We start from the raw sequence: 17596 nt of genomic DNA on the forward strand, positions 1-17596 counted from the left end.
GTCAGGCTTTGAAGTTGGAGAAAAGGGGTCACGAGCCAAGAAATGTGGGTGGCTTCTGCAAGCTGGAAAAGGCCCGGAAATGGATTCTCCTGTTGCTAGGAGAGCTCTGGTTCTCATGCTCCCCAGCCTTTGAGTGAGTCTGCCTTTGTGGTTTCCCATTGGGTGTGAAGGCAGGCTTACAGATCATTTCCCAGATGCCACTTTCCATCAGTTTCACATCCACCTTTCTGGGCAAAGACTTCACTCAACTCTATGGTTTCCTGTACTTCGGTAGAAAAGACGAAGCCTTGCAACCTGAGGTTCTGTGATCTAGCCAATGTGCTAGCTGAAGCAGCACTTGGGGGGAGAGGGGGGAGGGAGGAAAATGGTGGATTTTCCCTAAATGATGCTTTTGAGCCACCTTTAAAAAGGTCCCTGTTTTCCACAACAAGCTACAATGAAGCTAATGTTTCTGTTATGAAAGCCCTCCACTGCAGTTTCAAATGTCTGGTGTTTTTGCTGTTGTTGTTTTAAAGCCACAGCAAAGGCTAACCCCGTTTTTCTCTCCAGCTTTACTGGATCAGGAATTCATCCCCCAAGACTGCTGCTTAACGACTTTGTTGCTGTTTATCAGAAATAAAAAGATGGCTTTTTGTTGTAGTTCTCAGGGGCGAGCAAATTTATTCTGGGCGATGATAACTTTCAGAATGACTCTTGCCTGAAGCGCCTCTTCTCCGGACTCCCTCCTCCCCTCTAAGCCTTCGGCTGGCGATGAAACACGGAATGCATCAGGCCCCAAAGAGATCCTCGGTGTTGAGTGTAAAGGAGGAGGTGGAAATCCGCAGGGGAGGAAACCATTTTGCAGCCTCAACATTTGCAGTCGCTGAATAGCCCCCTGAAGTGTCGTAAATGGTAACCATCCTGCACACTTAGCACCGTGGGAGTGACGACGGGTAAGCGTGCAGACCTTTTGAGGAAATGTGGGGCGGAGACCCGTGTTTTTTAAGGTCCTGCTGAGGCAATTATGTGGCAAAACAGAGCACTCTGCTTTCTTACCTGACCTTCTAGCTAGGCAACACCGAACAGAAAAACTTTCTCTCCTTCCTCCCCCACTGCTTTGTTTGTGGGTTGGGTGTGTTTCTCCTGGAACCTCAGCCCTCTGGGGCCCCTGCACCCCAACACCACCTTCCAGACCCGAGAACAGGCTCGACTGCACTTCAGCGCAGACACGACCCGGCCGGAGCCAGCCTTTCCCAGAGGGGTCCAGCCTCGGCGGACGGCCGCCCGCTGCTCCCCGGAGCCGAGGGCGCGCAGCCAGGGAGACGGCACCCGAGGCCCTGAGCGCGCGGGCGGGCGGGCGGGCGGCTGCAGGGCCCGGCGCGCCGCCGCGCGAGCTGCTGGGTCAAAGCCTGGGCCGCGCCGCCCGCTCGGCGAGGAAGTGACGACTGCGCCGTCCCGAGAGCAACAAAGTTTGATCTGCGGGCCGCACGGTCCGCGCCCAGCGCCCCTCCGAGCCGCCCCGGGACCCGGCGCGCAGGTGAGCCGCGGACTCGGCGCCCCTCCACCGCCGGGGCGCCGCCGGGGAGCTCGGAAAGCGTCCGGGCGGGGGCTTGGCCGCGCGGGCGGCGAAGTGGTGGGCCCGCCGCTCAGGGCGCCGGGGTGCGGCGGGCGCTGCAGGGAGGGAGCTCGGCGGCCGGGGTGGGGGCCGGGGCTGCGCCCTGTGGTCGCTGGTTTGCCGCGGGACTTCAAGCAGCCCTGGCCGTAGGCGGGCCGCTCCGGACTGTGCTGATCGGATAGGAGGGGGTGCAGGGAAGGGACTTAGGGCGGCCTGCATCTGGGGCCAGTCCTCCGTCCCGCGCCCCCCAGCCCAACAGGCGGGGCGGCGCAGCACCCCCCAGCGCCCTCCCCGCTTCTCCCCCTCCCCGCTTCTCCCCCTCCCCGCTTCTCCCCCTCCGCAGTGCTTCCCGGGGAAGCGTGCTGTTCCTCTTCTCGGCCCTCAGTGAGGTCGCAGGTAGGAAGTTAAAGGAACTTTCTCCCCACTTTTCTTTGCTCTGCCCTCCCGTGAGGAAGAGCAGAGCAACTTAAAAGCTTGGGAAAACAACCTTCTGCATTTCCCAAAAGCAAAGCCAGAACTGCCCCCCAGCCCCCTTCAAACAAATCCCACCCTTCCCCCTCCCACTCCGCGCCCTGAACCTGACAGCGATCACTAAGGCCTAACACTTTGCAACTTAGCCGTAAAAACTGTCAGCACACCCACGTACATGTGAGTGGTTTCTATACAAAACTCCCAAACCGGCTTCCAATGGACTCGGCGGCCTGTCGCTCGTTTCTGGTTTCTGAAACTGCTGGGACTGCAGGAATGTGCCGGGGAACTTCGATGGTGGTTCCCGCCGCTCTCGGTAGCCTCGTGGCTCAGGGTTTTGTTTTGTTTGTAAGAACAGTTGAGAAGTTTATGACATCCCTGCAAAGTATTCCGGGGCTGGGGACTGGCGAGCCGGGCGGGTGGCTCCCGGGCCACTGTAACAGCAGCGGCGGGACGCGTTGGTGTGTGCAGGAATGTACGTCCGTGCGGTGGAGACTCCACACTCGGGATGGCTAGAGGTTGAATGGTGCAGTTCCTAGCAGCAAGCTTCCTGCCGGCCTGTAATTACAGCGCGATTGCACAGTCAGGCATTGTTGGCGTGTATGTTTATACACAGGCTATTGTGCAAGCCGTCAGTGGCAGGGAACAAAACGCAGATTTGCATTGCAAATGCCCAGGACAGATCTGGGCCTGAGTTCCAGTCACCGAGTTCTTTTTGGTTTTTAACCTTAGCTAAGGTGATTCATTTCCTTGCCTCTCCCTTAACCTTGGACAATTTGCCAAACGCTCCATAAGTGAAGCGGACCCAGGGGGGCAGGATCCCTCCACTCCCACCACCTTGGGCAGCCTGAAAACTATCCCAGGAGCCGTACCCTTATTTGTGTCTGTAGAAAATGCGGGATGACGTCAGCAGGAAAAGGAGCCGGGAGATGGCTATCAACCTCCCTAAACGGGAAAGCAGTTTGAATTAGCAGAATTGCATGGTGGCTTGATTGGGGCCTAGTTACTAAAAGGACACGTCAGACATGTGTGACTGAGCTGGCTGCTGAGCTAGACTTTGAGCCTTGAAGTGTCAGCTTGCAGAAACTTAGTTGGTGGATCCTAATTCCTTTATTGTGTCCCAGGCAAAGGGAAAAGTGCTGGGGCTTTGAGACTACGTGTCTGTGACAGTGTCTGGGGTGGGGGTGGGGGAGTCAGAGGAGTGACTCATGTATTTTTCTCCAGAGGAGCCCCAGACCCATGGCCTGAGCCAGGCATGCTGCACAGGCCAGGCTAGTGGGTCCTTGCACCCCGACCCACTAAGCTGCCTGCTGCAGGAAGGGAGACAAGCCTGCAAGTGCGGACAGAAGGCAGCAGGTCCTCCTTGAGCCTCAGAGGTGGCTAACTGTAACAGAGGGATTTAAAACAGCCATAAAGCACGTACATTGCCCAGCCAGTGTGGCTCAGTGGTTGAGCGTGGACCCATGAACCAGGAGGTCGCTGGTTTGATTCCCAGTCAGGGCACATGCTGGGATGGTGGGCTCAATCCCCTGTAGGGGCATGCATAAGGCAGCTGATTGATGTTTCTATCTTCTATCCTTCTCTCCCTTCATCTCTCTGAAATCAATAAAAACATTTGTTTTTAAAAGCATGTACAGGTTGCGTGCAGAGCCATTCACATTCCAAATCTCAGCCCACTCTCTTCCTGCCCTAGGTGGCAGACTCTCGAGGGGGAGGGGGCACAGCACCCAGCCTTGCTGAGGGTACTGTGTGGCTCAGTGGCATCGCCCACCGTAGTGCTGGAGCAGCCTCTCTGCTTAGAGTGGCAGGCACCGATGGCCCTGGCACCCTGGAGCTCCTCCACGCCTGGCCTTCTCCCCGGCCAAGTAACTGAGTTTCACCTGGAAGGAAAATGCTTCTTTTGCAGCCTCGTGCCAGCTCTGTGTCATGAGCACAGTGACCTTTTGTCAAACCAAAACATTAGGCACAATCCCGGGCAGGCACCTCTGTGCTTCCAGAGACTTGAGGAAAAACATGTGAAATTAGAACATTTCTGGGTATTCTGGGATGTACAGACACAGTTCCACAAGGAAATGAGGTTAAAAGTGAAAACACCAGCACAGGAGGAGTTCCCATGAGTTGCACAACCCCCTGTTCTGGGTACATTTGGTTTTTTATTGAACTTGACTTGTCAAGGTCCTGGTTAGCTGTCTCTCCTGACCAGGGCTGCTTTAGCTAGGGATTATTGGAGCCCAGCACTAGTTTTGAGGAACAGGGGGTGGGAGCAGGCCCTTCTGACCCCCAAAGAAAGACAGCTTTGAGTTTGCAAACTTTTGTGTTCATGTGGGATCTGCAGAGACTAAAAGTGCCCAGAGGCCCCCCAGGAGTTGGGGCAGAAGGGGGACCCCTTGCAAAGGCCAGAGAAAGAAGGAAACAGACTCCCTGGAGTTATGGAGCCACGTGAAGGAGTTGCCTGCCCCTATCTTCAGCTCACCCTGGCCGGGTTTTGTGCATAACTCAGGCCCTGCCCCTCGCTTGTTCAGCTTTGCTTCTGCATTCACAGAGCTTGCCCTGCAGAGGTTTAAGACCGGAAACATAATCCTGACTTCCTCTCCCACCTTACCTAAATGTTGATTTATGGCCTGAAGTTGCTGGCCAGTTCGTGGCCCCTGAGCAGCCCTGTCTGCTGCCTCGCTATGCACAATTGGGAACGACATTGGAAAAGCTCCGAATCAAAACTTGACATGTTGAAAAGATAATTTCATTGTTTTAAGAGGAAAAAAACTGTTGGAGGTAATTAGGGGGCTCAGCAACTCTGGCAAAAACCCCAAGATGCCCCTGAGCGAGGCAGATGGAGAAGTCCCCTGCAAGAGGGTGGTCTTAGAATGGAGGCCTTTTATTTATGTATATTTCTGTTCATCTGCCTCTTCCCAGCTGTTTCACTCCTTACACCACAATGCAGTGTTTTGACATCACGACTTACCTCCAAAATAGGAGGCAGAACACCCCCAGCCAAAAGGGGGCATTCTGGATTCTGAAGAAAGTGCTGCTGTTTTCCCCGACGCCTGGCGGTTCTGTCCTGTGAATTTGTTTCCTTCTTTAAAGCGGCCGCCCTCCATTTTTGGTTCTCACTGAAGCATCTCTTTGTGAGACCCTTAAACCTTTTTTTTTCCTCGTCTACATGACACAGGGCAATGCTTTACGACTTTCTGTCTCAAGTGCCACTTGAAATACACACAGGGCTTTGAATAAGCTTGGGATAAAGGGCCCCTCTGTAATCTCCCTTAAAATGCCTGTTTGCAAGAGTCACCCTCCTGCTCAGCAACCTTCAATGGCTCCCCACTGTCTGCATGGTAAGGTTCAAACTTCTAGGCTGGCCGTCAGGGCCTTCTACACAGGGGTCTGGCCTTCGCTGTTCTCCTGCCTGAACCTCCGCTCTGACCCAGTGACCCACTCTGTGTGTTTGTCCAAACTGCTGGTGGCAGCATTCCTGCCTCCCAGGCCTCCCTGGAATCCTGGAATGTCTCTTCTTTCATCTCTTCCACTTGGCTCAGCCTTGCTCTCCTCTTAGTCCTCCCTCCTGTTCATGTTCACCTTCTCAAGAATTCCCCCGTCACACTCTGTGGGCCTCGCCCCCGGGATTCCAGTAACATCCATTGGGGCCCCAATCTGAAGAAAATCCAAGGATTTTCAGCTTCTCTGGTGGGCCGTGGCTCCAATCATACCCCATATTCAGCTTTTTAATGTGCCTTTGGGTGGATCAGTATGATCGCTCTTCGGGTACACTGAAAGGCCCTGCTTATATGTCTTTGTGTCCCAGGGCCTGGTGCTGCTCCACGCATAGCAGGTCCCCGTAAATGATGACAATAGTGATACAAATGGCAGTATTGTCTGCTTGTGCAAAGGCACACACAGCCAGGCCACGCACCGAGGACCATGGTTCCCAGTCTTCATTCTAAACCCTTTCCCAGCGCTGCCTCCTTCTGTCTGTTAGTCTCTCTTTGGCGCCGCCTGGCTTTGCACCTCATGTTCTGCTCCATTTCCAGCACCCCTAACTTCTGGGTGCCAGACAGTGTCTGTCCAGCTTCCGAACTGGCTCCTCTTTGTCCTGATTTTGGCCTGTCCTATGCCCCATGCTGTCCTATGCCTGAGCACCGGCTCTCAGGGAAGAGCATTTGTTGCCTGGGTTGACCTGGCCTTCCAAGGGAACCAGACTGATAGAAGGAGTCAGGGACAACTCTCAGGTAAGACTTGTGAACAAGGCAGAGATACTTCTTGGTTGGTTGCAGGTTTCTTTTGCCTGAACAGATATTGAACCTATAAAACTAGGCCAAACTCGCCCTGGCCAGGTAGCTCAGTTGGTTAGAGCAGGGGTCGGCAAACTGCGGCTCACGAGCTACATGCGGCTCTTTGGCCCCTTGAGTGTGGCTCTTCCACAAAATACCCACTTCTGCGCATGGGCCACGAAGTTTCGATCGCACTATACGCGCACGCCCGCACGTGGTATTTTGTGGAAGAGCCACACTCAAGGGGCCAAAGAGCCTCATGTGGCTCGTGAGCAGCAGTTTGCCGACCACGGGGTTAGAGCATCTTCCTGATACACCAAGATTGAAGGTTCAATCCCTGGTCAGGGCACATACAAGGATTAACCAATAAATGCATAAATAAATGAAACAACAAACCAATGTTTTTCTCTTTCTCTCCCTTCCTCTAAAATCAATCAATAAATACAACATTTTTTTAAAAAAATAAAGAAACCAAAACAAACAAAAAACTAGGTCAAACTATAAAACTGAGTCTTGGGGAGATCCTGGCTAACCCCTAACATTGGGCTTGACTAAGAAGATCCTGTTGTCTCCACCCAGTTCTCATGCTGTTAATCTCAACCTTGCCATAGAAACGAAATTCATTCTTTTTTAATTGAGATATAACTCACATGCCATAAAATGCACCCTCTAATCCAGATTTTTAAAAAATTTTGTTTTACTTAAAAATAAAATCTGGCTCTGGCTAGTGTGGCTCAGTTGGTTGGGAGTTGTCCCAAGTACCAAATGGTTGCTGGTTCAATTCCCAGTTGGGGCACATGCCTGTGTTTCGGGCTCAGTCCCCATGGGGGTCGTGCAGGAGGCAGCCGGTTGATGTTTCCCTTTCTCTCTCCCTTTCCCTTCTACTCTCTAAAAATCAATAAAAATATTAAATTAAAAAAAATCTGATAGATTCTTTTCTCCTCAGTTTTCTATTCAAAAAGGTAATACCTAGAATTCAAAATTTTAAAAAGATAAATTATACAGTGTAAAGTAAGTCTAAAAAAGAATTTCAACTTAGGCAAGATATTCTTGTACAATATACAAACATATATAAATGCAATAGAATTAGAAAAATAAATATCTGTTTTAACTTTGAGGGAAGCAAGAAAAGACACAAAGCAAAAGCCATAAGAAAATATTGATAAATTTAATAACATGAAAATTTGAAAGAATAAATTTCCCATCTTTTTATGGTCCCCATGTTTTCAAGCCTTCAGTGTCCTTGTCTTAAGCAACTATAATTTGTCATTTTTTAGTTATGCTTCCAGATGTAGCCTCTGCAGATAGAAGAAAATATGAATAAATAAACTCTGGCATATTATACAGAGGATTCTGATGTCTGTGTTTTTCACTTAATGTATCTTGGAAATTGTTTTATGTCAATGCATATAGAGCTGCCTCTTGTTTTCCAATGGCAAAATTATTCTCCACTGGATGAAAACGCCAGGATTTATTTAACTAGTCTCCTACTGAAGAGCATTTGGTTTTTTCCCAGTCTTTTGCTACTACACCCAATGCTGCAGTCAATATGCTGAGTTCAGTTTTAATGGGAAATTCTTGATGAACATATATAGGTGAAACTGGGATTTACATAGAAAAGTTATGCATAAACTGCATTTAATAAACAATATTTTCTAGGATCTGCTATTTCAGTAGATAATCAGTTTTTAGAACTGAGTAGGACCTTTGGGACTGCTTTCATCTAGCTAGCCCCTGTGTTATGGTAATTGCAGTAACAGTATCTCAGAGAATCGTGAAGTATTTAAAACTGGGAAGGGCTCCACTGGTAACTCTCTCATTTTGAACTAAGGCTCAGAGAGGATAAGTGACTTCTCTAAGGTCACAGAGCTGTGAATGGAAGAGTCAGAGCACGAACTCCACATTCCATTCCCTGTTGCCATCCTGCATTGATCACCTAGCCCCGTGGTCGGCAAACCGCAGCTCGGAGCCACGTGCGGCTCTTTGGCCCCTTGACTGTGGCTCTTCCACAAAATACCACGTGTGGGTGCACACGTACAGTGTGATTAAAACTTCATGGCCCATGCGCAGAAGTCGGTATTTTGTGGAAGAGCCACAGTCAAGGGGCCAAAGAGCCGCGTGTGGCTCGCGAGCCATGGTTTGCCAAGCCACAGTTTGTGTAATCAGCAGTTCCAGCAGGTCTGTTTGTAAACCAAGGATTCTATCTCTTTCGTTTCCTTAAGGCAGTACACAAAGATTAAAAAAGAAACTTAAAAAGAAAAATGGGTGCAGGGGAGGGCTTTAAGGAGAAAGTGGGGTGCTTCTTACCATTATATTATCTCATTGCAATCTTAGTTGATCCTAGTTGTTATCAACCTATTGAGTTCCTAAAACCTAATCAGCCTCGGTTGGCCAATAAGATTACTTGGTGTTTTCTATGCTTGGAACATAGGTTGTGCAACCCCGAGGAGGTGGAGGAACCCTCCCAGTGGTCTCATGAGGGACTTAGGAGAAGGCCCGGGAACACACACTTGGCACCCCATGAATGGCCAATTAACGTAGGGCCATCGGCCATTCCTCACTGGGCATTTATGGAGCAGCTGCAGTGCTCTCAGCACTATATGTGGCACAATGAGGGGTGCAAAGTGGGGTCCCACCTGCTCCTGCTCCTTCCCCCCAGGAGACTGACAGTTCAGCTTCTGAGATAGGTTGTACCCAGAGGTCGAAACAGACACTGGGGTGGATCTGTCACCTAGGAGAATGGAATTTGGTAGAGTTGCATATTCTGGGGATCAGGTTCTAAAATCAGCATGTGAGCTGAAAAATAAGAATCCTATATAATAAAAGGGTAATATGCAAATCGACTGAACAGCAGAACGACCGGTCACTATGATGCGCACTGACCACCAGGGGAGAGACTGGTCACCTCTGCCAGGCTAGCGGACTGAAGAATATTAGGGAAGGCGTAGGGTGGCCCCAGTGCCCTGCATGGTACCTGTGCTTAGTGAATGCTGTGGAATGAATGAATGAGAGGCTTTCTGGAGGAGCTCATGTTTGAGCTGAATCCTGAGAAATGAGTAGGCGTCCACCAGGTGGCAAAGGGAGTCAGTCAGGGCTTTCTAGGCCTGGGAGCATCTCAGGTAAGGCCCGGGCGTGACACAACACGGTCTGCTTTGGGAGGTGCAAGCAGAGGTGTGATGGAGCAGTGGTGGGAAGGGGTGCTGAGAGGGGTGGGCCGGGGCCCGTCGTGGCTAGCCATTTGTGTCAGCCAAGAGGTTTGGACCTTACCTCTTAGTGGGGAAGCCACAGAGGACTGGTGGTGTGTGTGTGTGTGTGTGTGTGTGTGTGTGTGTGTGTGTGTGTGTCGGAGGAGAGAGTTTTGCAATTTATGATAACAGAAACCATGATTTTGTGCACCTAGTACAACATGTCACACAGGAAGTTCTCCATAAGCACTTATTAAATTGAATTGAAATTGATCAACTGTTGATCTTTGAGGAAGGTCAAGAAGGAGGACTGAAAACAAGGATTGATTTAGGAATTAGGAAGTTATTGGGGCTTTGCCCTGAGGGTGTCTCATTTGATTTAACCTCCCTGTGAAACAGGCGGTGCAGACGTTACCTGCCCGAGGGTTGAGCTGACATGTGCAAGTTCTAGAACCCAGGTTTCCTGACTCCAACCCAATTTTCCTGAGCTGCTGGAGAAACAGCGATGAGGCCAAGGCAGTGGTCGGCAAACTCATGAGTCAACAGAGCCAAATATCAACAGTACAACGATTGAAATCTCTTTTGAGAGCCAAATTTTTTAAAGGTAAACTATATAGGTAGGTACATTGTTATTAACTTAATTAGGGTACTCCTAAGGCTTAGGAAGAGCCACACTCAAGGGGCCAGAGAGCCACATGTGGCTCGAGAGCCGCAGTTTGCCGACCACGGGGCCAAGGGAGCAGTAATACCTTTCATTTCTGATATCAGTGCCCCAAACCAGGGCATCTGGTCAGAACCAGCAACAGGGTAGGCTGGTATTTGCAGCATGTATGGTATTTGTTCATATGTGTGATTATTTTGTGGCTGTGATCCTCTCAGATGAGTGGGTATTTAGATTAGACTTTTTTCACAAAGGAAAAGATAGACTTGAGCAGATGTGTTGTCTCGGGTGCCTGAGGAGCCAGTGTGGAGGTTGAAGGATATGTTGGGGAAGTCTAGGTCTTAGGTCTGCACATGGCAGAAACTGACTCTTGCCAAAATAAGGAGAAATGAATATATTGGAAGGCTACCTGGTGGCTCATGAAATGTCCTGGAAGACTGGAGAGCAAGGCTCAGAATTCGATGAGGACCCGTGGGAAGTTGGGTGGCTGGAACTATAGCCAAGGTGATAATGCCACTGGCCTGGCATCACTGCTGCCAACTGACCTGGATGCTGCCACCCCCTTCAGAGTGAGTTCTGAGCTTGCCTTGCTTTTTTTGTGCAACTCACTCCAGAGGCAAAGCCCAGGCTGAGCATCTGGTTGTCAGTTTAGCCCACATGTCCAAGTTCTCACTGTTGGAGGTCCTGAAGACTGGAGGTTACAGCTTCCCCAGTGGCAGGTGGAACTCTGCTTCCCACCAGGACTCAATGCCAGGTGCCTGAAACCTAAAAACAGGTGCACGTGCCAGATGGCCATGTGTCCACTGTAGAAGCTTGACCCCATTCTCATCCTCAGATTGGGACGGTGGGGCAATGCTGGACATGGCAGGAGGAGAGGGGGCATTTCCCTTGGCCACTGAAAATGTCCACATCTTGATCTTAATCTTTTTGGACATGTTTCTGAATCCTTTAGCTTCTAGCTAAACCTCAGGATTCTTACCTGCTCTGGAGAGCTGAGCATTTCATTAGCAACTAGAGGCCCGATGCACGAAATTCGTGCAAGAGTAGGCCTTCCTTCCTCCCCTCCTCCCACGCTGCCAGCACCGGCTTCCCTCTGGCACCCCGACCCTGGCTTCCCTCGAATCCCCGGCTTCATCCTTCTGGTCTAATTAGCATATTACGCTTTTATGATTGTAGATTGGACTTCTCCTGTGGAATCTGAATGATTCCAGTGGAAAAGAGAGGTCATCCAGCATCTGGATCGCCCCTGCACGTTAGATTTCACTTGGAAAAAGGACAGAGGCCCAGGCTTGGCTCTCTCTGGCTAACAGGTCATTACAGTTTGAATTCTGTTTCTCCTCTGACGTTGGGCAAGATTGGCAGGGCCATGAGGTATCTGGGAGGCACTACCTTGCTCTTCAGTTGGGAGGTCGGAGTTTTGGCTTCAGGCTTGATTCGTGGAATGATTGAGATCGCTGGTGCCCAAGCTGGCTGAGGCGACAGGACTGGGCACCTTTCCAGTTCTGAAGATGTCGACCTAGTTGAGATGTTCTACCCAGTATCCTGCCCGAGAGAGAGCCAAAGGAAAGAGGGCTTCGTAGCATCCCTGCCCAGGTTCCTCCTCCATAAAGAGGGTCTCAGCGAGGTGAGTGCCCGCTCACTTCGTGCCCTCAGATCCTTGGCTTATAGCTCTGTGAAGCAACGGCATGATGATTGAAATCTTGGTAATTCAGTCCCAATCAGCTTAGACAAAGGAATTCATTTCGGTTAAAAAGAAAATGCAGTTTTGGACTCTTGGCTGTGGTGTCCACTGTTGTGCCAAGAGTCTTTCCCCCCCCCACCCCCCACCCCCCACCCCCGGTGCCTGGAAGCAGGAAGCTGCTGCCTCCGCGGAGCTGGGTGTGTCTGGGGCTGGATTCTCGCAACCAGACTGGAGGTGATTCCTGAGGCTGAGGCTTGGTCACCAATATGGGATCAAGTTGGCCCCTAGGAGGGATGGAGCAGGGCTGTTCCCAGCCGGTGCTGGCTCTGGTACAGTTTACACTGACTTGCCCATTTCTGTCTGGCTGAAATGAGATCGCATTAAAAGCAGCATTGAGGCAGAAAAGGAGTCTTGAGAGACCCGAGTTCCTTCACTCAAACACAGCTTTGATCCCATCACTATTAAAAACCTTTGAGACCTGCCCAAGTTCTGCAGGAGAAACCTCACATTCCTCAGAATGGGGCTTGTGGGAGCCCCAGCCCACCTTCCCACCTTCTCTCCTGCCACTCGCCCTTCCCTAGCACCCATGCGTGTCCTCTCTGCTCCTCAGTGGGCTTGGAAGAAAGCTGCTCTGTGCTGTGTGCATTGTTTGCTCTGCCTGGAATGCCCTCCCTGCCCTTTTCCTCCTGCCAGAAGTCACCTGCTTCCTGCGGCCTTCCTGAGCCCCAACCTTAGCATTTCTGTGGCGGAACTTCCTCACGGTAGGATGCTGGCATCAGCTGCAGGTGTGCCTTCTCCTTCCTGGCACATAGTAGGTGCCCCATGGGCAGCCTGAGAGGATGTGAGGGAGCAGTGGGCAGGCCCAGGACCTGGCCTGGGTCAGGTGGACGTTTGGTTGGTGAACTGGTCGTCTGCATGATGGCCTGTCTTAATTAACACTTACTGGTGGAGCCACTGCCAAGGAAACCCTGGTGAGGGTGGGAAGGGACTTTGGGGACACAAAGCCTGGCGCCTGGGTCCCCCTCACCCTGAGGACTCTCAAGAGGCATCTGTGATAGGTGCTGGTTTAATGGTGGCAGAGACTTCCCTTCCCACGGGCCCCAACCCTTCAAAAAGGATAAGTATCAGCTGCCCTTAGTGGACCCTTCAGTTTCCAGGCCTGGTGCTGTCCGCTGGCTTTGCACAGAGAAGGAACTAGAGAAAACGAATCAGCAGATCATGAGAGAGAGTCTGGGGCTCTTTAAAACAGAAGCCCTATTTGGTCTGGTGACAGTCAGGACAGGCTGTGGCTCTTCTTGTGGAGGGGGAAGAGGAAGAGATCCTCTTGACGGTGATTGCAGACCGCAGCGGGAGCCCCGAAGCAGGGCCTCGGGCTTTGGTCTGTCTATGAAATGAGAAGCGTCGACTGTATGTGGTCCTTTCCTGCTTGAAAATTCCACAGGCCTGTGAACGGAGCCTGGGAGGTGGTGTGTTTGATGCATCATAGTGGGCCCTACGGAATAGTTATCTGGGGCCTGCATGCCACTTAGAGAGTGCTGTGCAGTAGCATCTTTCCCACCAGGCTGACGAGGAGGACTTTCTTTCTTAAAAGATGTTCTTTCTTAAAATGGAATCACCTTTAGGGCTGAGGCCACAGCGTGCCTGGGCCTACTTGACGAGTGCATGGCTTATGTCATTTGCAAAGTATGCTTTCAGACCCTAGAAGCACAAATTTCCTTTAGAAATTTGAAGTGTGTCTTTGTTCTTGGCCCCTGGAAGACCAGCTCGGGGAAGTTGGGGGTGGGGTGGGTTTGATGTCCAGGGAGGTGTTGGTTTGTTTTGGGAGGGTCAAAATGTGGGATCTGCCTTTGTTTCTGCCTCCATAGAGCCTGCTCCTACCCATCCCAGCCCTCTCCCTGCTACCCACATCTCTCTGTCCTCCTTTATTAGTATTATTCCTCCACAGCAAATCAACTGAGCTACCTCCAATGTCCATCCAATCATGGGGTGTGCACTCCAGATGCCCAGCCCACTGGGGAGCTGGGAAAAGTGGATTTAAGAGGAGATCTTGACTGGTAGGATTGGGAGGTGTAATCAGGAAAACTGCTTTGGAAAATAGATAATCCAGGTAATTCACACAAAACAATGTATTTTTAAAAGGTAGAAATGTGAAACTGTAAAAATGTTAATTTCCTTTTACCTATTAGTATTACTCTTGGGAATTTATTGTAAGGAAATAACTCTAAACAGGAAAGGAACTATATGCACAAAGATATCTAGAGCAACATTGTTTAAAATAGCAAAAACCTGTAAGTAGCCCAAATGTTCCAGATGGCGTATAATTCATGATATCAAGACACAGTGAATATTGTGCCGCTGTTAAATTAATATGAAAATTATATTAACTCATGGGGAAATGTGGGTTAATTTTGGTGGAAAAGTGGCTTCAGATTTAGCAGGCAAAATTGCACATACATTTGATGAGTGCCTACAAACTGATTACATTGGCTGTAATATACATTGGCGTAAAGTAAGTACTGGATTTAGGTGAATCGGTTATGAATGGAGCATTTGTGTGTTTGAAATCGTCTTAGAAATATATATAGTATACATGCTTAAAAAAAGACCTTAACATATCAAAGACTTTGGATCTGGGTAGGAAGGAGGCCAGGGGAGAAACTCCAAGCCTCTCGTCTGTTACCACGAAGACAGAACTGCTGTGTTTAACCATCTGCACTGCAGGGCTGGAGAATTCAGATTGGCTGACTTGGGTCATTTAATAACTGGAGATCTGACTTCACAGGCCCACTAACTGTGTAACTGTGGGGCTCCCCGTGTGGACTCTGCCTGGTGCCGGCGACTTCCAACTGGCTTCAAAGCCCGGAACAGTGGTTCCCCACCTGAGTTTCCAGGGAACCAGAGCAGCGAGCCTGTGTACATTGAGCCTAGTCTCTGAGCCACCCACTCACCTGGAGGCTGCCTGGCCCCTGCAGGCCCCAGCCACAGGGGGAGGCAACAGATTCTCTTTTCTGCAGTTCAAACAGGAGCAGGGAGGAGGTGCTTTGCAGCCCTCCCTAACCCAGGTGGAGCCTAGTCAGTTACTGGTCTGGGGTGTTTCCAGGGTTGCACATAATCATTAAGGTATTGAAATCTAGAGTTGCCCTTTAGTGCTAGCCTCATTAAGCCCCCCACACTCACCCAGTCTAGCGTTGGCTAAGCAGGCAGGACCCTCGGCCTCCCAGCTTGCCATGAGCTCTGCCGGGACTTGCCAACTGCAGGTATGGCCTTGTGACTGAGCAGCTGATCCTTCTCTGACCACATTTTCGTATCTCTGGCATTTCAGAGCCTTGGATGCCCAGTGAACAGCCTTCTCACCCACCACTCCCCCTTGGCTTTGCCTGTCTATGCGTGTAGCTTTTCTTCTCAGTGGGGAACTTTCTTGACATGTGGAAGGTCTGTTTGGGGGGCCATGATCATACCTTCCCTGTGACCGGCACAGGAGTGGAGACACAAGAACAAGAGCTCTGGGCAGGCCTGGCCGGGCAGGTTGTAGCCTGCACAACAGAAGCACTGCAGCAGAGCCCATGTGGAGAGATGGCCAGACCCTGCTGGTGCCTGGTTTTTTCAAGCATACATCTCCAAGGCCATATTGCAGAACTGTCAGAGATTTGGAGGGTTTTTTCTGTTGTTGTTGTTCCAAGATCAGACTGAAATAGGGCTTTATGGATGGAGGTTTGCCAGGACCAGAGAGAAATTGGAAAGCGCGTGGGTTCAGGGCACGCCTGGATACTCACGAGGGGGACGCAGGCCAGTTTCACGTTTTTCCACGACACGCCTGCTGGTGTTATATGTTTGGAGGCAAGGGGTGGGGATGTATGTCCATGTGCTTCCTGAATCTCCTGTTCATTCCTAGACGCTCTGATCCCATGCCCACCCTCTGCAGTGATCTCAGACCTACTCCAACGAGAGATCACTGCTGATGGTGAATTAACTGTCACAGAATCTAAGTAACAAGCTGTCTTCCTGACCCCAGGACCCAGCAATAACTGCTCATCTCAGTTCCCTAATTTAGAGACCACGTGCTTGCCCCAGGGCTGTCAGCAGCTCAATTTCTTGAAGCTTGAAACACATTTCCATAGAAACAATGCTATAAATGGTGGTTGGGCTCCTAGGCCGGCCCCCCAAAGAGCCCTGTGTCACCTCCGACTTGCTGAAATGGGTATTAGTAAAATTGAGAGCACACTTACGGCAGTAAGAGTTAGCACCCAGACGTTGAAGGTTAAATGGTGTTGTTTAATGTGTGTAACTTTTGTTTCTTTGATGAGAGGTGCTCTCCCTGGTAAGGGAAGCTCTGGGGCCCCTCCCCCCCGCCCACTGTTGTAACCCCTTCTCTCCCAATTTACCTTTTTTCTTCCTTCCCTCGTCAAGTCAGGACGCTGGGCTTTCCTGTCCCCTGAGACTTGGGTTGTCGTTTTTATGATTAATAAATCCTATTCAGAGGTCCTTACATCATCAATGTCATCATCGTTATTGCTATTTAAACCATCTTGACCAACTTAACAGAATAAACATTCTACCTTAGCAATTTACATTGTTCAGAATTCTCTTCTGATTGCTGCTAATATGCCTGTGGAAGTTTGTTTTTTAATATTTTTATTATTGATTTCAGAGCGGAAGGAGAGGAAAAGAGAGAGGAGAGAGAGAGAGAGAGAGAGAGAGAGAGAGAGAGGAGAAACATCAATGATGAGAAAGAATCATTGATCGGTTGCCTCCTGCACGCCCCACACTGAGGAACCAGCCTGCAACCCAGGCATGTGCCCTGACCGGGAATTGAACCATGACCTGGTTCATAGGTTGACACTCAACCACTGAGCCATGCCTCCCGGCTGCCAGTGGACATTTTGACATAGTTTCTCAGTTTACGTGTACTATTTCTCTGTGCTGGCTTTGTCACCGAATATTTCATCAAATGGTTTCATCAGAATGTTGCCATGTGTCAGTCCCTTTTTAAAAAAATTCTGTTATCATGCCACGCCATAATCTGAATGGATTTCAACAAGTGCTGTGAGCATCTTTTCTAAAAATTCTTTTTAGGAAATAATTTTAGTTTATTTTCATGGGATCTGGTCCCCTAACCATAATTACCTGGTCAAGGTGTTAAACTCCTGTGGTGCAATGCCAAATCACATTCCAGAAAGACTCGAAGTTTACAGTGGCACAGCAATGTATGTGCAGCTGTTTACTGATGGCCCTGCCAACAGCAGTTTTCTTGTTTATTTATTTTCTACTGACACCGGCCATAATGGGTCCTTAATGGTGTTCTAATGTGCATTTCTTAAATTGCTGCTGAGACTGTACAATTTTTCCTCCTAATGATTTACTGGTTGTGTTTCCTCGTGTGTCAAACCATGCTCATCTCCTGTCACCGTGGAGCCTTCCCACTTCCATCTATATTGGGAAACACAAAGTCCTGCCTTCCTCACTGCTCCTTCCCTGGGTGGGGCCTGTCCTCACCTGGGCTCACTCATCTGCACACCTGCCTGGTTTCCACCTTCAGCCACTCATCCCTCCCCTGGCTGGAACTCTCCTGGGGTGGGAGGGCGTGTGAGGGACAGACACTGGGGGGCTCCGTGACCAAGGCTGATGGGAGGTAGATATGCAAGGCAGGGGCTTGTCCGAGTGGTTCCAAATTAGGTTCATCAAGTGACCTCCTTGGAGAGATTCTGGGAGGAGCCACAGGCTGTGGTCACCCACACAAAGGCC

General features: G+C 50.2%; 1 protein-coding gene across 1 annotated transcript in view; it reads left to right on the forward strand.

Moving 5' to 3' along the window:
• The first annotated feature begins 1380 nt into the window (after positions 1 to 1380).
• Positions 1381 to 17596, forward strand: part of MIDEAS (mitotic deacetylase associated SANT domain protein) — a 66564-nt gene continuing 50348 nt past the window's right edge. The window contains exon 1 of the mRNA XM_059690904.1: positions 1381 to 1516. The gene's annotated coding sequence lies outside the window, so the exon portion shown is untranslated. The remainder of the gene's footprint in view (positions 1517 to 17596) is intronic.

Source organism: Myotis daubentonii, chromosome 1 (assembly GCF_963259705.1).
Source record: "Myotis daubentonii chromosome 1, mMyoDau2.1, whole genome shotgun sequence".
Taxonomy (NCBI): Eukaryota; Metazoa; Chordata; class Mammalia; order Chiroptera; family Vespertilionidae; genus Myotis; species Myotis daubentonii.